Source organism: Haematobia irritans, chromosome 2, assembly GCF_050003625.1.
Source record: "Haematobia irritans isolate KBUSLIRL chromosome 2, ASM5000362v1, whole genome shotgun sequence".
Lineage (NCBI taxonomy): Eukaryota > Metazoa > Arthropoda > Insecta > Diptera > Muscidae > Haematobia > Haematobia irritans.
Window position 1 is genome coordinate 200,145,529 of NC_134398.1, and position 22,477 is coordinate 200,168,005.

Genomic DNA, 22,477 nt, shown 5'->3' on the forward strand with positions numbered 1-22,477 from the left:
AAAAATAATGTACCATTTCTATAGCAAATTTTGTCAAAATGACAGTCTTCAGTAGAAGTTTCTACGCAATCCGTGGAGGAGGGTACATAAGCTTCGGCCTGACCCAACTTACGGTCGTATATACTTGTTTTTTTTTTTTTTACTTTTCATTGATTTTTTTATTCTTTTTTGCGAAATTTAATTGTACAAAACTTAAATTTTCACTTAAAACGGCCTAAATCTGTACTTTCTAAGACTTGTCCAAAAGGACTGCATAGGGAGTGGAAAAAACTTGATGGATGATTTCGGGACGCGCTTTAAAAGAAATGTTTGTGGAACAACTTCCAATTTTTTTCTGGGATGTAAAATGGCCATTTGGGCTCATCTTCAAAAAGAACATCCTTCTTCATTGAGCTAAACATAGAATCAGGCAGCACTCATAGATAAGAGAGAAGTTCCCCGTCATTGGTAAAACAGTGGACTGAAGAGTCTAAGTGAGCCAGCGATTATTAACTCATGCAACTACAATTGAAATACTTTAGATTACACTACCCTACAAATTCATAAGTTTAGTGCTTCCCTAGGACTTACTGATGTTCTAGCTCATGGATGATTAATCTTAATAACGTCTACGACATACAAAGACTACAAAGTAGTTTCCTTTTTTTCGCACTCCAAGCACTTTATTTAAATCTATTTTAGAATTTTCCACATTACCACTGATAAATCATTTCAATATAAATCAAAGTTTTAAATCTTTACACTCTACACATATTCCCTGGGAGGGTAAAACAACCTTTCAATTTATAGTTCATTATTTTGATTTTTATAAACCCACCTTTCCATAAAAAAAAACAAAAACAACGAACACCATCAATAGCAAGGCAGTAAACAAAATCAAAGATCTTCTCGTAAACTTCCTTCGAGTAGAGGAGAATAAAAAGACGATTTCAAACAAATCTCACATAAGGCTAAAGGAACTGAATGGAAGACAAACAAAAAATTTTTCCCGGTTGTGGAGTAAACAAAACGATTGTGTTTTTTAACACCCAACAAACAAAACAGACATCAGCTTAACAGAGAAAATGCGCAAGCGCAATATTCGCCCTACCTGGAGCCCCCATACCAACACACTTCGTTGTTGTGCAATGGTGTTGCTTTTATTGTTGTTCTTTTGGATTTTTTTTTTTGTTTTTGCCTTAATCATGTTAAGATCTCCTTGTTTAACGAAAAAGGAAAAATAAGCAATTGTTTCGTGAAACTGATAAGAAATGGTGTAGTTTTTCTCACTCCTAAGCAAAGGAGAGAATAACTACCACTACCACTTACTGCAGAACTACTACCAATGCTAAAAAGCAATCACCAACTTCTTTGCATGGAGGGCTTATGGATTGACTTTAAAACCAAAAAAAAAAAACTAACCCCCACTTTTGTTTCTCCATCACACTACAGAGATGATCTTCAGCATGAAAAAAAAATATAAAGGAACTTCCACCAGCGATAGTTGAGCTGGAGCACTAACTATGAAGGAAATGAAGCCAAGCAAAATCCAAACCAACACCGAAAAATATCATCATCTCAGATGAGGAGGATGATGATGACGACGACGAAATGTATTTAAAGGTAATAACATGGTACAGGTACCACCGCCACCAAATAACCAAAAAATGCAAACGCCCCACAAATGTATGTGGAACACAGCCAGGGCAGAGCAACACCAGCTCCCAACCAAACAACAAAAAAGTGAAAAAATCAACAACCTACCAGTACCTCAAATACGGAAAGGAGAAAAAGATCAACATCTGTAAATATTGCAGCTGGGAAAAATCGGTTTTTTACAAATCACAATTTACACCTAGAAGACATCGGGTGTCAAATGATGAGGTGGGAAATAAGCCGTTCGGTACAGGTGTTGGAGCCACTTTTGTAATGAGTTTCTTCAAGTTTCTTGGGCATTTCGATCGAAGCAAAGTTGGCGGCGACCTGGCTTTGTGTGCTCTGGGTGTCTGGGAACGATCCTGGTCGGAGCGGCATTGGATTAAATGGCGACATAGTACATGTGAAGAAGCATTTGGTTAGGGCGTACGGATGATTTGGGGTTTGATCGAGGTGGTACAACATCGGTAAATATTGCAGCCGGGGGAAAAATCTGCATAAGCCGCTCTGTACAGGAGTTGCAGTCACTTTTGTAACGACGAGCTTCCTCCGGATACAAGAGGGGAAAGCTGGTGACGGAGGAAGAAAAAGCTTGTACTTGTCTGGGTGGGTTTCGGCGAAGTATTGGATCACCATCTGGCTAAGATTTGTAGACGCAAAACTTGGCTGACAATCGAAGCAAAATTGACGGCGACCTGGCTATATGTGCTCTGAGAATCCGAGGAACGATCCTGATCTTGGCGGCGTTGGTCTAAATGGCGACATAGCTAAGTGCACCGGAAGGTGTACGGATGGTTTGGGGATTGTTCAAGGCGGTGGCGAGTCCAAGGTGGTCCGGCATGTGTAAATATTGCAGCTGGGGAAAAAAATCGGCCTATTCCGCTCAGTACAGGTGTTTGAGCCACTTTTGTAATGAGTTTCTTCAAGTTTCTTGGGCATTTCGATCGAAGCTAAGTTGGCGGCGACCTGGCTTTGTGTGCTCTGGGTGTCCGGGAACGGTCCTGGTCGGAGCGGCATTGGCCTAAATGGCGACCTAGAACATGTGATGGAGCATTTGGTTAGGGCGTACGGAGGATTTTGGGTTTGATCAAGGTAGTCCAACATCTGTAAATATTGCAGCCGGGGGAAAAATCTGCATAAGCCGCTCTGTACAGGAGTTGGAGTCACTTTTGTAACGACGAGCTTCCTCCGGATGCACGAGGGGAAAGCTGGTGACGGAGGAAGAAAAAGCTTGTACTTCTCTGGGTGGGTTTTCGGCGAAGTCTTCACGAAGTATTGGATCACCATCTGGCTAAGATTTGTAGACGCAAAACGCAAAACTTGGCTGACAATCGAAGCAAAGTTGACGGCGACCTGGCTATATGTGCTCTGGGAATCCGAGGAACGATCCTGATCTTGGCGGCGTTGGCCTAAATGGCGACATAGCTAAGTGCACCGGAAGGTGTACGGATGGTTTTGGGATTGATCAAGGCGGTGGCGAGTCCAAGGTGGTCCGACATGTGTAAATATTGCATCTAGGAAAAAATCGGCATAGGCCGCCAAGTACAGGTGTTTGAGCCACTTTTGTAACGAGTTTCTTCAAGTTTCTTGGGCATTTCGATCGAAGCAAAGTTGCCGGCGACCTGGCTTTGTGTGCTCTAGGTGTCCGGGAGCGATCCTGGTCGGAGCGGCATTGGCCTAAATGGCGACCTAGCAAATGTGATGGAGCATTTGGTTAGGGCGTATGAATGAATTGGGGTTTGATCGAGGTAGTCCAACATCTGTAAATATTGCAGCCGGGGGAAAAATCTGCATAAGCCGCTCTGTACAGGAGTTGGAGTCACTTTTGTAATGAGTGTCTTCAAGTTTCTTGGGCATTTCGATCGAAGCTAAGTTGGCGGCGACCTGGCTTTGTGTGCTCTGGCGGCGACCTGGCTTTGTGTGCCGGCATCGGCTCCTCAGTACAGGTGTTGGAGTCACATTAGTAACGACGAGTTTCGATTTGTTTGCTAGAGTATTGCTCACAAGGGTAAGACTGGTGACAGAGGAAGGAAAAGAGTGTACTGGTCTGAGTGGGCTTCGGCAAAGTCTTTGTGAAGTATTGGACGGCAATCTGGCTACGATTTTTAAGCGGAAATCGTGGTGACGTGGCGGCTTGGTTAACAATCGAAGCGAAGTTGACGGCGGCCTGTCTATATGTGCTCTGGGAGTCCGAAGAACGATCCTGATCTTGGCAGCGTTGGCTTAAACGGCGACCTACTTAAGTGCACCGGATCCTCTGGTTTGGACTTAGGGATGATTTGGGTATCCAGGAGATGGCGAATCCAAGGTGGTCCAACATCTGTAAATATTGCACGTGGGAAAAAAAACTCGACATAGGCCTCTCTGTACAAGTGTTGGAGTCACTTTAGTAACGACAAGCCTTCCCCACGTGAGCTGGGGTATTGCTCACGTGGGGAAGGCTGTCTGGGTGGTTTTCAGCGAAGTATGCGTGAAGTATTGGGTGACGATCTAGCAACGATTTGCAAACGCAATTTGTGGCGACTTGACTGACAATCGAGGCGAAGTTGACAGCGACCTGGTTAGGTGTGTTCTGGCAAACTGGATACGATCCTGCTAACGAGCTGGCTATGATTTGTAAGCGCAAATCGTGGCGAATTGGCTGATAATCGCTCGAGACGAAGTTGACGGCGACCTAGCTAGATGTGCTCTGTCAATCTTGGTACAATCTTGGCCTTGGTGGGGTTGTCTAAACGGCGACCTAGCTAAGTGCGCCGAGGCCTCTGGTTAGGACGTACGAATGATTTGGGGATTAGTCCAGGTGCTCCAACATCTGTAAACATTGCAGCTGGGAAAAAATCGACATTGGCCGCTCAGTACAGGTGTTGGATTCGCTTAAGTAACGACGAGTTTCCATCTGGTTGCTGGGGTATTGCTCACGAGGGTAAGGCTGGTGGTAGGGAGCCACCGTGGTGCAATGGTTAGCATGCCCGCCTTGCATACACAAGGTCGTAGGTTCGATTCCTGCTACGACCGAACACCAAAAAGTTTTTCAGCGGTGGATTATCCCACCTCAGTAATGCTGGTGACATTTCTGAGGGTTTCAAAGCTTCTCTAAGCGGTTTCACTGCAATGTGAAACGCCGTTCGGACTCGGCTATAAAAAGGAGGTCCCTTGTCATTGAGCTTAACATGGAATCGGGCAGCACTGAGTGATAAGAGAGAAGTTCACCACTGTGGTATCACAATGGACTGAATAGTCTGATACATCGGGCTGCCACATAACCTAACCTAAGGCTGGTGACAGCCTTCGCCGAAACCCACTGGTCTGGGTGGTTTTCGGCGAAGTCTTCGGGAAGTATTGGATGGCGATCTGTTTAAGATTTGTAAGCGCAAATCGTGGCGACTCGACTGATAATCGAGGCTAAATTGACGGCGACCTGGGTAGGAGTACTCTTGCAATGTGGTCGGTGAGGCATTGGCTTTATCGACAACCTAGCTAAATGCACCGGAGTATCGGACCAGAACGTTCGATGTATTGGAGATTGATCAAGGTGGTTGCAAGGTAGCAATTCTATGGAACCTTAGACAAGACTGGTGGTGAAAATGAGGACTAGGAACAGGGAAAGGCAATGTATTGAGGCATTTGGAATGGAGAGAGTACGGATTTCAACCTCTGTAAGTGCACCATTTAGTGAGAAAGTTTCAGGATAGAGAGTGACTGTAACCTCGGTAAGTGCACATCGCAAAGCTACAGCGGGTCGCAAAGAACTGTAGCATGTGTTATGATGATATAGCTCCCGAGGGGAAGGGTGATGACGGAGGAAGGTACTGGTCTGGGTGGATTTGAGAACGACTAGAAACGGGGACAGACAATGAACTGAGACTGTGAACTAAGGACTATGGTGTAAAGGCACGTAAAGAGACCTCTGTAAGGGGAAAGGTGGTGACGAAGGAAGGTACTGGTCTGGGTGGGTTTAGGCGAAGTCTGTGCGAAGTATTGGATGGCGATCTAGCTAAGTGCGATTGCTAATCTTGGAAAACTGGACGGTTGACGGCGACCTGATTAGGTGTGCTCTGGGAATCTTGGTGTGATCCTGGTCGGTGTTGGCTTGAACGGCGACCTAGTAAAGTGCACAAGAGCATCTGGCTTCTGACCTACGTATGTATTGGGGATGGATCAGGACGGTGACGAGTCCAAGGTGACAATTCTCTGGAACCTTACTTAAAACTATTAGTGAAAATGTGTAACAGGGCACGACCAGGGACGGGAACAGGCAATAAGATGGGACAGACTATGAGCTGGGGACTATGGTGTAAAGGCACGTGAGGTGAGATGGGAATGCGACCTGTGTTAGTGCACCAGTCAAGCAAAAAGAGGGTGACTGTGACTTTGGCCAGTACATATTCCAAAGCCGCAAATAAATGATGCATATGTGATGATGGATTTGAGGAATTCACAAACCACGGTTCGAGAGGAGTTTTATGGGGAGAGTCGTCGGCATCCTCAGCGTCCTCAGGTGTGTGATGCGTGAGAGTCAGTTGATCATAATGTCGTTGAGATTATTACAAAGCTGTTAAGGTCTTGATACGATGGCGGCATGCACAGGGACAATTATGTGAACTGACTTTAATAGACTGTCGCTAAATGACCAGATCACTTAGTTAACATAGTAGATGTCCATGTCTAGTGCTCTACTCCAACGACTTCAGATCAAATTAAATAGAGTGGTTGATCCGTTACTTGGATATGGTGTGGACGTATTTCCGAAAGCGATTCCGGAGATCCTCGAGAAGATCCAATGTTGAAGATTTGACAGAGCATTGAGTTGAGTATGTTGACCTCCGTGGGATGTAGATGAAACAATTGCTTTGGAATATGGAAGTATGGATTTGTGCAGGCCAACAGGTATAACAGCCAGTGAAGGAGATGTGGAGGTGTTGATGGTTGTGAGTTGAGTATAATGTGGAGAAAGCTTTGAGATCTCCTGAATTGATTCCAGAGAGGTGGTGGGGCCGCTAATAGATATCATAACATGACACAATACGCTGGGAAAATACATGGTAAGGGATCGGACTACCGAATGATGATATTTGTAAATGGTGTCTGGACCCTGAGGCTACTGGACATTCTTTCCATTTTCTATGTCTCGAGAATTATCTTTTAGAAGAAAGAAGATACTGAGCTGTTACTTCTTTCAGGAGTAACATCAATGGACCAACTATAGTCGAGGTGGACACAACTCCGCTTAGCATGGATTCGTGTGGGAGCCACCGTGGTGCAATGGTTAGCATACCCGCCTTGCATACAAAAAGTCGTGGGTTCGATTCCTGCTTCGACCGAACACCAAAAAGTTTTTCAGCGGTGGATTATCCCACCTAAGTAATGCTGGTGACATTTCTGAGGGTTTCAAAACTTCTCTAAGTGGTTTCACTGCAATGTGGAACGCCATTCGGACTCGGCTATAAAAAGTAGGTCGCTTGTCATTGAGCTTAACATGGAATCGGGCAGCACTCAGTGATACGAGAGAAGTTCACCAATGTGGTATCACATTGGACTGAATAGTCTCAGTGAGCCTGATACATCGGGCTGCCACCTAACCTAACCTAACCTAACCATGGATTCGTGTCATCCTCCATAACCCAACTTAACCTAAGTGGTTGCAAAGATACCAAAGTTACAATCATAAAAATCGGACTGAATGCAGTATCTTAGCGCAGTTAGGAAGGACAATAAATAGTAGACTATAGGAGATGAGACATAGGCTAGATTATACCATGCGTGCCGGCAAGATGGGTATGAAGATCAGGACAGTTGGAAGGCTTTCAAGTTGGCGACACTGAGTAGTATTACGCCAGAATGTTCATGAGATGCAGAAATGGAGAGCACAACTCTCAGTGAGGAGATGACTGCTCTTCCGGATGTGGATACATACAAGATTCAATATAGAGTATATATTTATGCTCAGAACTGGGAGTCTGCCAAAACGTTTGAGGAGTTATCGTAGGATTAGGACCGAACTCTTATGAATATGATCCATGGAATAGAAAATGCATTCCGTGCTAGCAATGTATGTCTAAAGATCTTGGAAAATTAGAGGTCTTGTAAGTAGACGACACGGTGCTCACTCCCGAAAGTGATTGTTTGAGAATGTTTGTGGATATGTCCAAGTGGAGAACTCCCAGTTTGGAGATGATTGCAACGTATCTCGATCTGGAAACAAGCAATCTCTTTACACTCAGAAGAAGGACAATCGAATCAGGTGTCCTTTAAGTCGGCGACACGGTACTCATAGCGCGGGAAACTTCTTAGTTTGGACGGTAAGCTGCTTATACTGCCTAGCAAACTTGTAGATGTAGATGCACTTGTAGATATGCCAAAGTGGAGGAGATGATTACCTCAGATCTGTAATGGAGCAATCTCTTTATACTCAGAAGAAGGACAATCTGAAGGTTACGGCGAATTACAGGTCCTTTAAGTTGGCGACACGGTACTCACTTCTAGGAGTGATTGTTCGAGAGTGCTTTTAGAGATGCCCAAATGCAGGAATTCCTAATGTAGGGATGATTGCCCCAGATCTCCAAACAAGAAATCTTTTTAACATCAGAAGCGGGAATGCTCTTGGTGTAGATAACAGGTTGGCTGATAAGTCTCCGGTCTGACACATAGATGGCGTCGCTAGTATTAAATGCATATTATTTTTATATAGTATCTTGAAATGACTCGTGTCAAAATTTGACGTCTGTAAGTCAATTAGTTTGTGAGATAGAGCGTCTTTTGTGAAGCAACTTTTGTTATTGTGAAAAAAATGGAAAAAAAGAATTTCGTGTTTTGATAAAATACAGTTTTCTGAAGTGAAAAAATACGGTGGAAGCAAAAACTTGGCTTGATAACGAGTTTCCGGACTCTGCCCCAGGGAAATCAACAATAATTGATTGGTATACAAAATTCAAGCGTGGTGAAATGAGCACGGAAGACGGTGAACGCAGTGGACGCCCGAAAGAGGTGGTTACCGACGAAAACATCAAAAAAAATCCACAAAATGATTTTGAATGACCGTAAAATGAAGTTGATCGAGATAGCAGAGGCCTTAAAGATATCAAAGGAACGTGTTGGTCATATCATTCATCAATATTTAGATATGCGAAAGCTCTGTGCAAAATGGGTGCCGCGCGAGCTCATATTTGACCAAAAACAACAACGTGTTGATGATTCTGAGCGGTGTTTGCAGCTGTTAACTCGTAATACACCCGAGTTTTTCCGTCGATATGTGACAATGGATGAAACATGGCCCTATCACTACACTCCTGAGTCCAATCGACAGTCGGCTGAGTGGACAGCGACCGGTGAACCGTCTCCGAAGCGTGAAAAGAATGGCCTCTGTTTTTTGGGATGCGCATGGAATAATTTTTATCAATTATCTTGAGAAGGGAAAAACCATCAACAGTGACTATTACATGGCGTTATTGGAGCGTTTGAAGGTCGAAATCGCGGCTAAACGGCCCCATATGAAGAAGAAAATGTTGTTGTTCCACCAAGACAACGCACCGTGCCACAAGTCATTGAGAACGATGGCAAAAATTCATGAATTGGGCTTGGAATTGCTTCCTCACCCACCGTATTCTCCAGATCTGGCCCCCAGCGACTTTTTCTTGTTCTCAGACCTCAAAAGGATGCTCGCAGGGAAAAAATTTGGCTGCAATGAAGAGGTGATCGCCGAAACTGAGGCCTATTTTGAGGCAAAACCGAAGGAGTACTACCAAAATGGTATCAAAAAATTGGAAGGTCGTTATAATCGTTGTATCGCTCTTGAAGGGAATTATGTTGAATAAGAAAAACGAATTTGTTTTTCTTTGTTAGACCGGGGACTTATCAGCCAACCTGTTAGCAAGCTGCTTGTACTGCCTGACAAGCATAAGATTATCCTCCGCTTATACCGGGAGAGGTATTAGGCTAGCAATCTTAGGTGTATCTTCGGATCGAAGTGGAACGAACTCTAGCTTCCACAGGCGGCAAACAAGATTCGCATCCGATCTGTCTACAAATTCCGATAGTAACCATTTATGGGAAAATATGCAATTATCCGATAGAACATTGCGTTTGCGGTACTCTTGAAGCAAGCTGTGAGTCTTTGTACTTATAGTACAACGGCGTATATTTGAACTTAGTGGATTTGTAGCATTTTGAATATATTGGTGTTTTGACCTGTAACTCTCGAAGATATTAACCAATTGGTTTCAAATTTTGACACAGCCTAAATCGGTTACACAAGGGTTACACAAGCCCCCACGTTCGCAATATTTTATCTCGCAAAGATATTAACCAATTGGTTTCAAATTTTGGCACAGTGTCAAAGACGAAGGCTTACACAAGCCCCCACGTTCGCAATCTTTTATCTCGCAAAGTTTAAGTAACCAACCTTATTAGAACATCCTCGTTCGACCAATGAATTTTATATTAAAAAGGTGAGAATAGATTACTAAAGAAAATAACCAAACACCAAAACCAAAAACAAAATTGAACTTTTCGTTTCAAATCACAGAAGCTATGTAGTTTTCATTTAACCCTGCAACAAAAGCAACTTGCTGCAAACATTGTGCTCCAAGCTCCAATGCTACACCGCTTAGAAATGGAAGGCATTTAAATCGTCATATTCAGATGTTTTGTTAGCCTTAGTTGGTTGGTTGTCTGCCTGTAACTATCAGTTGTTATGACCAATGTTAAATACATACAAGACATACATACGTACATATATGTATCCATGTGTGATTGGAAAGTGTTAAGATCGATCTAAGACACAACACAGAACATTGAGAACCTTAGAATATTCAAATTGAAAAAATAGAAACAGAAAATATTCACATGTAAAACAAGCCAATTACATGAAAAATAGGAATTTTACTAAATTGGCAACTCCTCCTTTGACTCCTACAAAGTTTACCAATGCTGTAAACCGCCACATTGGAGATATGTTATAAGACTACAGTAGTTAATACACTCGCAAAAAAAACATAAGTTCACTGACTTCAATCAAATTAGCGAGAATTCATTTATCCTTTCTTTACCCGAAAAGTCGGATATTGAAAAACCACTCAATGACATGAACCCGGGATATAAATATAGTAAACAGTAAATATTGATCCTAAATGGATACAGGGGGACAGATCGATGTTCCAATCGTAAAACTTTGACTAAGCGTAGAACCGCGTATCTTAGCGCCTTTAGGAAGTATAATAAATAGTTGATTAAGATAAGGCATGAATAGTTTGGATGATCCATGGTTTAGACTATGCCAAGGGTATCGGCAAGGTGTGTCCGAAGGTAAGGTCTACTTAGCGTACCTCCAAGTGGGCGATTGAGAGATTGACTTCTTGAAGTGCTTGTACGAGAATGTTTATGGGAATGCAAAATTTGGCGACCAGACTCCCACAGTAGAGACGATTGCAAGAAGTAATCCAAGGTGAACTCTTTTTCATTTATCCCAAGAATTAAAGATTGGACAAGAGCAATAACCGTGACGCTAGGCCTTCTATAAAATCCTTACACATCTAAGTTAAATTTTGGGTCTCCTTTCCCTTAGTTTATGAGGGCCAATTACTAGGTCTAAACCAAGTTTTGGAGAAGCTTTCCCAAACTAAGTATTTCCACATTCCAGTGAAACCACTTAGGGAAGCTTTGAAACACTCAGAAATATCACCAGCATTGCTAAGGTGGGATAATCCAACCTGAAAAACCTTTTGGTGTTTGGTCGAAACTGGGTTTTAAATGTGGGTCTACCTTCTACCCTTAGTTTTGGAAAAGCTTTCCTACACCAAATATTTCGACAAAAAATGAGAATCAGGTATACTGGAGAACCCTGACTCTATGCCTTCTATGAAGTTCTCCCATTTGAGACCACTTAGGGAAGCTTTGAAACACTCAGAAATATCACCAGCATTGCTAGGGTGGGATAATCCACCCTGAAAAACCTTTTGGTGTTTGGTCGAAACTGGGTTTTAAATGTGGGTCTACTTTCCCTTAGTTTTGGAAAAGCTTTCCTAGACCAAGTATTTCGACGGAAAATGAGAATCAGGTATACTGGAGGACCCTGACTCTATACCTTCTATGAAGTTCTCCCATTTGAGACTGCTAATGGAATATCTGATATCTAAGGTCTTCCGTAGGACCCTTTTTCGCCTACATCAGTCGTGTTTTTACAATCCTTTCGAGGAGCTTACCTTCGGAGTGAAGAAAGCCGATCATGCATATACATTTAGATCTGTTGGCCTGGTTGAGAGTCTTCTTTTCTCCCCATTCGCCTACATCAGTTATAGTTTTTTTTAAGCCTTTCGGGGATCTTACCTCCAGAGTGCAAAAAGCAGACAAGTCGCTAAATTTGCGCCTCCTTTGGGCGCCACCGTGGTGCAATGGTTAGCATGCCCGCCTTGCATGCACAAGGTCATGGATTCGATTTCTGTTTCGACCGAACACCAGATGGTTTTTCAGCGGTAGATTATCCCACCTCAGTAAACGGGTGAAACGGTCAAAATTTGGTCAAGGGAAAACGCGTGTAAATCGGTGAAATCGTTTATTTAAAAAAATCAAATTCTATTTCTTTTTCAAGTTCAATTAGTATAAAATTCAGGAAAAATATTCAGTTAGGCTTTCGCTTTTCCAAATCCGAATTGCCGGGCCTCACGCTTGACACCTGCCATCAGATTTTGTACAGCCACCTTGTCCACCTTCTTCGCCGCAGAAAGCCAGTTTGCCTTGAACTGATGCTCGTCCTTACCAGTTTTTTTGGTCTTCTTTAGGTTCCGATTGACAATAGCCCAGTATTTCTCAATTGGGCGGAGCTCTGGCGTGTACCACTCCATGGCGTTTTTACCGTAATGACAAGATGCCAAACCCGGCCAAAACAGTACGGAACAACCGTGTTTCTTCAGGAAAGGCAGCAGACGTTTATTCAAACACTCTTTCACGTAAATTTCTTGGTTGACAGTCCCGGAAGCTATGAAAATGCTGCTTTTCAAGCCACAGGTACAGATGGCTTGCCAAACCAGATATTTCTTTGCGAACTTTGACAGTTTTATGTGCTTGAAAATATCTGCTACCTTTCCCCTTCCTTTTGACGTATAGAACTCCTGTCCCGGAAGCTGCTTATAGTCGGCTTTGACGTAGGTTTCGTCGTCCATTACCACGCAGTCAAACTTCGTCAGCATCGTCGTGTACAGCCTCCGGGATCGCGCTTTGGCCGTCGTATTTTGTTTATCATCGCGATTTGGAGTCACTACCTTCTTGTAAGTCGATAGTCCGGCTCGTTTTTTGGCACGATGCACGGTTGTAGACGATACACCCAGCTTATTTGCGGCATCTCGGAGAGAGAGGTTAGGGGTTCGCTTTAAACTACCGGCAACTCTCTTTGTCGTCTCAGCGGCTTCCGGTTTTCGATTTCCCCCCGATCCAGACTTCCTGGCTGTCGACAAACGTTCCCCAAACACTTTAATTACATTTGTAACGGTTGATTTAGCAACTTTTAGCGATTTTGCCAGCTTTGCGTGCGAGTAGCTCGGATTTTCGCGATGCGCGAGCAAAATTCTGATACGCTGCTTTTTTTTGCTTGGACGGCATTTTGACAACTGAAGAGTGAATTCCAAAATCAAAATAGGAGCAACATTCTACACACACACACCTTCAAAATGAGTGTTCAGGTTTTTTAAATACAAAATTGAAAGAAATACGTCAAGTTTATATTGACCAAATTTTGACCGTATCACACTTTAATGCTGGTGACATTTCTGATGGTTTCAAAGCTTCAAGCTCTAAGTAGTTTCACTGCAATGTGGAACGCCGTTCGGAGGAGGTCCCTTGTCATTGAGCTTAACATGGAATCGGGCACCACTCAGTCATAAGAGAGAAGTTCACCAATGTGGTATCACAATGGACAGAATAGTCTAAGTGAGCATGATACATCGGGCTGCCACCTAACCTAACCTAGGGCTATGTAGTCCTTCCATTTCAGACTGCTAGATGCGATGATTACTATATACGATGGTTCTATGAACATCGTATATGGTTCCCATGGTGGATGCTACCTGGTTACGAGTGTTCCCCTTTCGCCTACATCAGTCGTGTTTTTACAAGCCTTTCGAGGAACTTACCTCCCGAGTGAAGAAACTCGATCAGCCGTTTAAATTTGATTCTCTTCTTCGTTTCGAGAATAGCCCATCGGAACAGTGAGCCTTTTCATGTTTCAACTTTGACGTAGAGTCTCTGACTTGTAGGTATTCTCGAAGAATGAGCATCGTGATTGTAAGAATTCTATCTAGAAGTTATTCCTAATATGTTCAGTAGCATCATTCCTGGATGATTCCTTCACTAGACCGTTTCGATGCGCTTTACATTATCATATATTTTTCTCCTCTTTTCCCTCTCTCGCATGCCAGTCGTGGCTTTACAAGCCTGACGTGTCAAGGAGATTGGGCGTCCGGTTAGCCTTTGGTGGGTTTGAATCTTTTTTACCTTTATCAGAAACTGAAGTCTCAGCCAAGTTTTGATGACATGTAGGATCAATGTTGTGATGACTGCTTCTCAATGTTGTGATTGCTCCCATAGTGGATCTGTCGGATCCGAAAACTATATTGCCTAGTTGAGAGTCCTCCTCCCTCCCTCGTACTTCTATAAGCCGTTCGAGGAGCTGTTTGAAGAATTTGGAACGGGTTCTTAAAATTTGATCTCTCTTCCCTTAATTTATGAGGACCAGTTACTGACTCTGAGTCAAGTTTTTTGGGAAGTTTTTCTTCGCTAAGCATTTGTTGCATACGATAAGTAGTAGCTCCTGGCTATCTAATTCCTTCATTTATGACTGTAGTCATTCGGAACAGGGAGTCTTTCCAGGTTATAACTATGACGCAGCTGCTTCGAGCTCTAGGCCTCTAGGCCTTCGATAAAGACTTTCTAACTATTGACATCTATGGTGCTTAGTTGGGAATGCTCCATGTCAGGAATGCAAAACATACGCATAAGTTTGGGTCTCCTTTCCCTTTCAAATATTTATTGTGAACCTGTAATAGTTGTTGTAGCAGTGATAATCCGGCTTTAACGCTGCCGATTATAGTGGGGGCCAGTTTTATATTATCCGGATTTAGATTAACAGCTGTTTTATTACTAGACGAAAGGGAATGATTGTCGATTGAGTTTTGCAGTTATTTTCCGCTAGAGGTGCTGCTGGTTAGTTCTATTTATAGCTTATTAAATTATTTTTGCTAGTGCCACCCCAACCTGGAATCGAACCCTGCACCTTCATCAGGCAAGATTAAGGCACTTCCACTGTAGACACGTGAATCTTTAAGAGTAGCTCGGGATGTTTACTGGATACCTTCTTCAATTTTTACTAGATACCTTCGTCATTCTGGTTTTACCTATGACGCAGTACCACATGTTTAATCGGCGCTCTGAAAATACGATATCGTAGATTTATATCACTTTATATATTTCGTGACCTGGTTCTTCGAAAACCCACATGCGAACACATTAAAACTCACTCAACCAAATTTTCGACGGCCACTAATAACGATATTCATAACGATATCATATCGCTGAGCGATTTACCTTTCCGAAACAATATCTTTTTCATCATTCTTTCTTCGAGTGTATTTCGATAGCATAGTCAAAGAAGACTACTGAAGCTCTGATGCTGATATCTTCAGCCACTACGACGCCGACTGACATTATCCAAGGTGTGAAGGGAATGAGCAATTCAAACAGTTCCCAGTACAGACAACTATCACCGTTTCGAGTGATGTTGAATTGTATTCCCTCTGACTCTGAGTGTTTGGTGTCCATTTGCTTGTCTCACCAGATTCTAAGCCTTTTTGTGGTGGTGCAAATCTGTAACGCAAAATCTTATGAAGCAAACGAACAAAAAAACAACGAAGAAAACGTTCCAAGGTGTTAATTTTCTTGACTTAAATATTTTGCTACGTTATTACCACAAGCCTGAGCGTGTCAGTTCATAGAGGTCATTTTCTTGTTGATTCTTTGCGAACGTTGAGGCGATGTAAGAACGTCATCAAGCACTCAAGAAACACAATGAGATTTGTTGTCTACCTCGTTGTGGAATGGAATGGGAATGCTGGGAGTTCAGAGTTAAATCAGAGCACATGGTATCATGGGAATACAATGTAATGTGTTGAGAAAGAAAACAAACAAAAATTTGAGAAATTTGTATAAGGAATGTTATTTGTTGAAGACAGTCACATCAAAGTTGACTGTTGGAAAATTCAAATAGTCCGAATATCGATGCTATAATAATTTTGGAAAAATTTAACTCGGAAAATTCGAGTGAAATGTAAATTGATTTTATAAGACAGGGCTTCTCTTGAATCTAACCTTAGCAATCGCCATCGGAGGTAAGATCGAATTTTATTTGCATCACAGCCGCAAATAAAATAACTAAACGTCTGAAGAGGATCTCTGAAAGTGGCGTCATCTTCGTTGGAGAAACTCCTCCTTCCTATGCCTTCGAAATATAATCTTCGTCAGACCAACTCCTTCTCCCGCCTCTGCGAAATATAATCTTCGTTAGACAAACTCCTCCTCCACCTTGGTCAGCGAAGTATAATCTTAGTCGGACACACTCCTCTTCCCCCTTCGTTAACGAAGTATAATCTTCGTCAGACAATAACCTAACGAAAATAAAAACGAATCAACACATATGTGGTGTGAAACAGAGAAAACACGGTGTCAATCTGACTACGATAAAATGACACCTTGCGTTGTCAAAACGGCGGAGGAGTTCTGCATTCGCCAAGTCATCGCCAAGGAGGTAAGATCGAATTTTATTTGGATCACAGCCGCAAATAAAATATCTAAACATCTGAAAAGGATCTCTGGCACAAAGTAGCGTCATTTTCGTTGGAAAAACTCATCCTCCCAATGCCTTCGAAATATAATCTTCGTCAGAACATCTCCTCCCCCAGCATCTGCGAAATATAATCTTCGTCAGACCATCTCCTCCCCCGGCATCTATTTTATATTTTATATTTTAGTCTTCGTCAAACCAACTCCTCCTGCTCCCTTCGTCAGCGAAGTATAATCTTCGTCAGACAATAACCTAACGAAAATAAAAATGAATCAACACAAATGTGGTGTGAAACAGAGAAAAGACGGTGTCAATCTGACTACGATAAAATGACACCTTGCGTTGTCGAAACGGCGGAGGAGTTCTGCACTCAATGAAGTCATCGCCAAGGAGGTAAGATCGAATTTTATTGGGATCACAGCCTCAAATAAAATATCTAAACATCTGAAAAGGATCTCTGGCACAAAGTAGCGTCATTTTCGTTGGAAAAACTCATCCTCCCAATGCCTTCGAAATATAATCTTCGTCAGAACATCTCCTCCCCCGGCATCTGCGAAATATAATCTTCGTCAGACCATCTCCTCCCCCGGCATCTATGAAATATAATCTTCGTCAAACCAACTCCTCCTGCTCCCTTCGTCAGCGAAGTATAATCTTCGTCAGACAATAACCTAACGAAAATAAAAATGAATCAACACAAATGTGGTGTGAAACAAAGAAAAGACGGCGTCAATCTGACTACGATAAAATGACACCTTGCGTTGTCGAAACGGCGGAGGAGTTCTGCATTCAATGAAGCCATCGCCAAGGAGGTTAGATAGAATTTTATTTGGATCCAGCCTCAAATAAAATAACAAAACGTCTGAAGAAGATCACTGACACAAAGTAGCGTCATCTTCGTTGGACAAACTCCTCCTCCCAATGCCTTCGAAATATAATCTTCGTCAGAACAACTACTCCCCCGGCATCTGCGAAATATAATCTTCGTTAGACAAACTCCTCCCCCGGCATCTGCGATATATAATTTTCGTTAGACAAGCTCCTCCTCCCCCTTCGTCAGCGAAGTATAATCTTCGTCAAATCAACTCCTCCTGCCCCCTTCGTCAACGAATTATAATTTTCGTTGGACAATAACCTAACGAAAATGAAAACGAATCAACACATATGTGGGGTCAAACGGACAAAATACGGTGTCAATCTGACTACGATATAATGACACCTTTGACAAGATGACACGTTGTCAAAATGACAACCATAGTTCATGATTTGAAAACGTAATGGTTACGAATTTATATAAAAGATCCGTTATCGTGACTCGAATCTGGATTGTCTCCTCCGAAGGAGTTGCCGTAAGAACGTTGAACCAATATTTTAAGATTTTTCATGGCCAAAGAAAAACGAAAGCCGTTCATTAAACCGTGTACAACCGTGGACGAAACCGTGAACATTCCGTTTTGGTTTTTCGTGAACGTTTCCGTTTCCTTTTTTACCGTACGTTCACAATTTTCGAACATAGTTTCTATGAATCTATTGTGTGATTTCTTGTATATAAATCGTGTCAATAAATAATTGTATTTCTGTAAGAAAGAGTTTAGCAGTGATTCTCTCTCTCTCTCTCTCTCTGAAAGTCTAATAAAAATATGTGGAACCCTCTGAGTCTTTTCTAACTTATAGTGATGAAAAATGTCATTACAGTTGGTATGTTAGGTCAAGGCTTTATGAAGGATGCATCACAACTTCCCAGCCAAGCGTTTTTTTTTCGAGTCATGAGCGAGGTGTGTGATCGAGCGTTCGCCTGATGGACGACGAAGCCCCAGGCCATTTTTTCTATTTCATTCTTCAATCATTTGTTGACAGTAAAATGTAGAATCAATTGTTCGACCAGGCCAGGCGGCCAAGCAGCCAGGCGGTTGAATCTTTCTTTTTTGCACTTTAGTGTCTTATTTGAGGGAGTTTTAATTTTCTGTTCTATTCACTTCAGAAATGGTTTCCCAATGAGCTGGGTTTTGTAGCCAGATTTTTTTTATATGGTTTGCATCAGGGATGATAAAGTTGACACTTTTGTGCTTTTTTTGATACATTTCGACTGCCAAAATCACAGTAGCACGACCGCGAGCCCTTTACTCTATATAGAGTTATTTTGCTCTAAATGTGAACGTTTCTCAGATATCAACTCAACTCTAAAAGTTATAAATAACATTTTTGAGAGGAATATTGTCTATACCACATTCGTAGGCAAATGTGAAACGTGAAATGTGAGGAACAGAGTATTATAACGCCCTTCGGGGCGTTTCAAATGCCCTGAAGGAGACGAAATACACACATGGAGCTTAGAGCTGGTTGCCAACACTTGGTAGAATATCGAAATAAAATTTTGACAAAACTTTCTATCGAAACAAAATTTTGACAAAATTTTCTATAGAAATAAAATTTTGGCTAAATTTTCTATAGAAATAAAATTTTGACAAAATTTTTTATGGAAATAAAATTTTGACAAAATTTTCTATAGAAATAACATTTTGAGAAAATTTGCTATAGAAATCAAATTTCACCAAATTTTTTATGGAAACCAAATGTTGACTTTTTCTATAGAAATAAAATTTTGACAAAATTTACTATAGAAATAAACTTTTGCCAAAATTTTCTATAGAAATAAAATTTTGGCAAAATTTTCTATAGAAATAAAATTTTGACAAAATTTTTTTAAGGAAATAAAATTATGGCAAAATTTTGTATAGAAATAAAATTTTGACACAATTTTCTATGTACATAAAATTTTGTTAAAATTTTGTATAGAAATAAAATTTTGACAAAATTTTCTATAGAAATAAAATTTTGCCAAAATTTTCTATAGAAATAAAATTTTGACAAAATTTTCTATAGAAATAAAATCTTGTCAAAATTTTCTACAGAAATAAAATTTTGACAAAATTTCTATAGAAATAAAACTTTGACAAAATTTTGTATAGAAATAAAGTGTTGAAAAAATTTTCTATAGAAAAATATTGACGAAATTTTCTATAGAAAAAAAAAATTTTTAAATTTTCTATATAAATAAAATTTTGTTAAAATTTTCTATAAAAATAAAATTTTGACAAAATTTTCTATAGAAATACCATATTGACGAAATTTTCTATAGAAATAAAATATTGACAAAATTTTCTATATAAATAAAATTTTGTTAAAATTTTCTATAAAAATAAAATTTTGACAAATTTTTCTAAAGAAATAAAACTTTGACAAAATTTTCTAATAGAAATAATTTTTTTTTTTTGTAATTCAAAAAAAAAACATTTCTTTCGAATAAAACAACATTTTTTATACTTACTATTAACTATACGATTTTTTTCAATTTGGTAGATTTTCGGTAACTTTTTCTTCAAAATTTGGTAGATTATTTGTGGCAAGAGTGGCAACCGTGGTGAAGACGCAAAATTTCAATGATTCTTGTCCTACAACAAATTCTTTAAATATTATAAACTTCATTTTAATTAAAATATCATAAAATATCAATAAGTTTTGTTCCTAATACTGTGTAAATTGCATGTTCTAAAATTTAGTTTACATAATCTTTTATATTAGATCAATAGTTTTATTTAGTGCACGAATTCAGCCCTATTATTTTTATTAATGCCCTTTTTCTCGCCTTTCAGATTTGTCGTGAAATTTTCAATCTGGATTTTCATGTACAACACAATCTATCCACTTAATTTTATTATTATTGGAATTTATAGCCACATTATGTATTTGTATTTTGAAAGTGAAAAACAAAAATAATTTTTTGGTATTGGTTGATTTCGTGTTTATGATTTCATGTTACTCTTTAGTTATTTATTTTCAGCATTAGATACTGTTTAGTTTTGATGTCTTATTGGTCGCTTGTTTCATTGGCTCAGAATATGTCTGTGGCTGTGGTATTTGAAAATAAATCGAATTCACGTTTCGTGTTGACGTCTTTATTGGCAATTTGTATCTTAATTAATAACTCTTATTTACAGATTCAGGCTCCCCTGAACCATAGTTGATGGCATTATGAGAATAAGAAAAAGTGATGATGACGATGACAGTTCGAAGTTAAATTGGCGAATGGTGGTGTGAGCCGCGAATGATGAATCAAAATAATGGATGACATGTTTGGATGCCATTTGCCAAGAAATTAATAATGATTTGCAATTTTTAAAAAATTTTACAAACAAAATTTTATTTCTATTAAAAATTTTGTCAAATTTTATTTCTAAGAAAATTTCGTCAAAACTTTATTTCTATAGAAAATTTTGTAAAAATTTTATTTCTATGGAAAATTTTGTCAAAATTTTATTTCTATAGAAAATTTTGTCCAAATTTTGTTTCTATAGAAAATTTTCTCAAAATTTTATTTCTATAGAAAATTTTGTCAAAACTTTATTTCTATGGAAAATTTTTTCAAAGTTTTATTTCTATGGAAAATTTTGTCAAAATTTCATTTCTATAGAAAATTTTGTCAAAATTTTATTTCTATAGAAAATTTTGTTAAAATTTTATTTCTATACAAAATTTCGTCAAAATTTTATTTCTATAGAAAATTGTGTTAAAATTTTATTTCTATAGAAAATTTTGTTAAAATTTTATTTCTATAGAAAATTTTGTCAAAATTTTATTTCTATAGAAAATGTTTCAACATTTTATTTCTATAGAAAATTTTGTCAACCTTTTATTTCTACAGAAAATTTTGTGAAAATTTTATTTCTATAGAAAATTTTGTCAAAATTTAATTTCTATAGAAAATTTTGTCAAAATTTAATTTCCATAGAAAATTTTGTCCAAATTTTATTTCTATAGAAAATTTTATAAAATCTTAACAAAATGGAAAATGTTGGGAAAATTTTATCGCTATAGAAAATTTTTTCATTATGAAAATTGTTTTCACTATGAAAATAGTTTTCATTATAAACTTAAATGCTGATTTCGAAAATTTTCAATATTTCTTCAGATTATAAAATATCAGTTTATAACTTCAAAGTACAAACATAATCACAACTACAGAAATTTATCTTAGACTACAATATCATTGACCTTTTGTTTATGGCATAGATTTAATAATGACAATTTTATATTTCAATCCTAAAGTGTGCATATCTTTCACCTCCACACATGAATGCAAGCATCGAAGTGTTGCCCATTAATCAATGACATTCTTCAGCATACCAAACTGATCTTTCCTGATACCAGTGGCAGAGTAAGCAAACAATAACCCACGTATGATGAGTCACAATGCATCTTAGGATGACTGCAGCTAAAGCGATGGACAGACAATCGAAGGAATGGTAAATGGAACACCAATAAAGATGACACTCAGGATGAGGATAACAAACTAATGGCACAGTCGTCACACTAAAAGAATCCCCACTATCTTCTATAGTCAGTCCTTTAGTGAGCTAAGAATTTATGCTGTATGATTGTTAGTATACAGGCCAAAATATGGAGTGGTGCCTAAAGGTATTTGAAATATTGGGTAAATAAAAAAGTGGTTTTTGTAGAAAAAAAAAATTGACAAAATTTTCTATAGAAATACATTGTTGACAAAACTTTCTATAAAAATAAAATTTTGAAAAAATTATTTATAGAAATAAAATTTTGCAAAAAATTTTTATACCAATAAAATTTTGCAAAAAATTGTTATAGCAATAAAATTTTCCAAAATTTTTTATAAAAAAAAAATTTTGACAGAATTTTCTATTGAAATAAATTTTTGACAACATTTTCCATAAAAATACAATTTTGCAAATTTTTTTTAGAAATAAAATTTTGACAGAATTTTCTACTGAAATAAATACATTGTTGACAAAACTATCTATAAAAATAAAATTTTGACAAAATTTTCGATAGAAATAAAATTTTGAGAAATTTTTCTATAGAAATAAAAGTTTGCAAACATTTTCTATAGGGATAACATTTTGACAAAATTTTCTATAGAAATAAAATTTTGACAAAATTTTCTATAGGGATAAAATTTGGCAAACTTTTCAATAGAAATAAAATTAT

At 39.1% G+C, this 22,477-nt stretch overlaps 1 protein-coding gene across 2 annotated transcripts in view; it reads right to left on the reverse strand.

The window, feature by feature from the left end:
* The window catches only part of ush (Zinc finger protein ush), a 480,112-nt gene that overhangs the window by 355,882 nt on the left and 101,753 nt on the right, over positions 1 to 22,477 (reverse strand). The window lies entirely within an intron of this gene.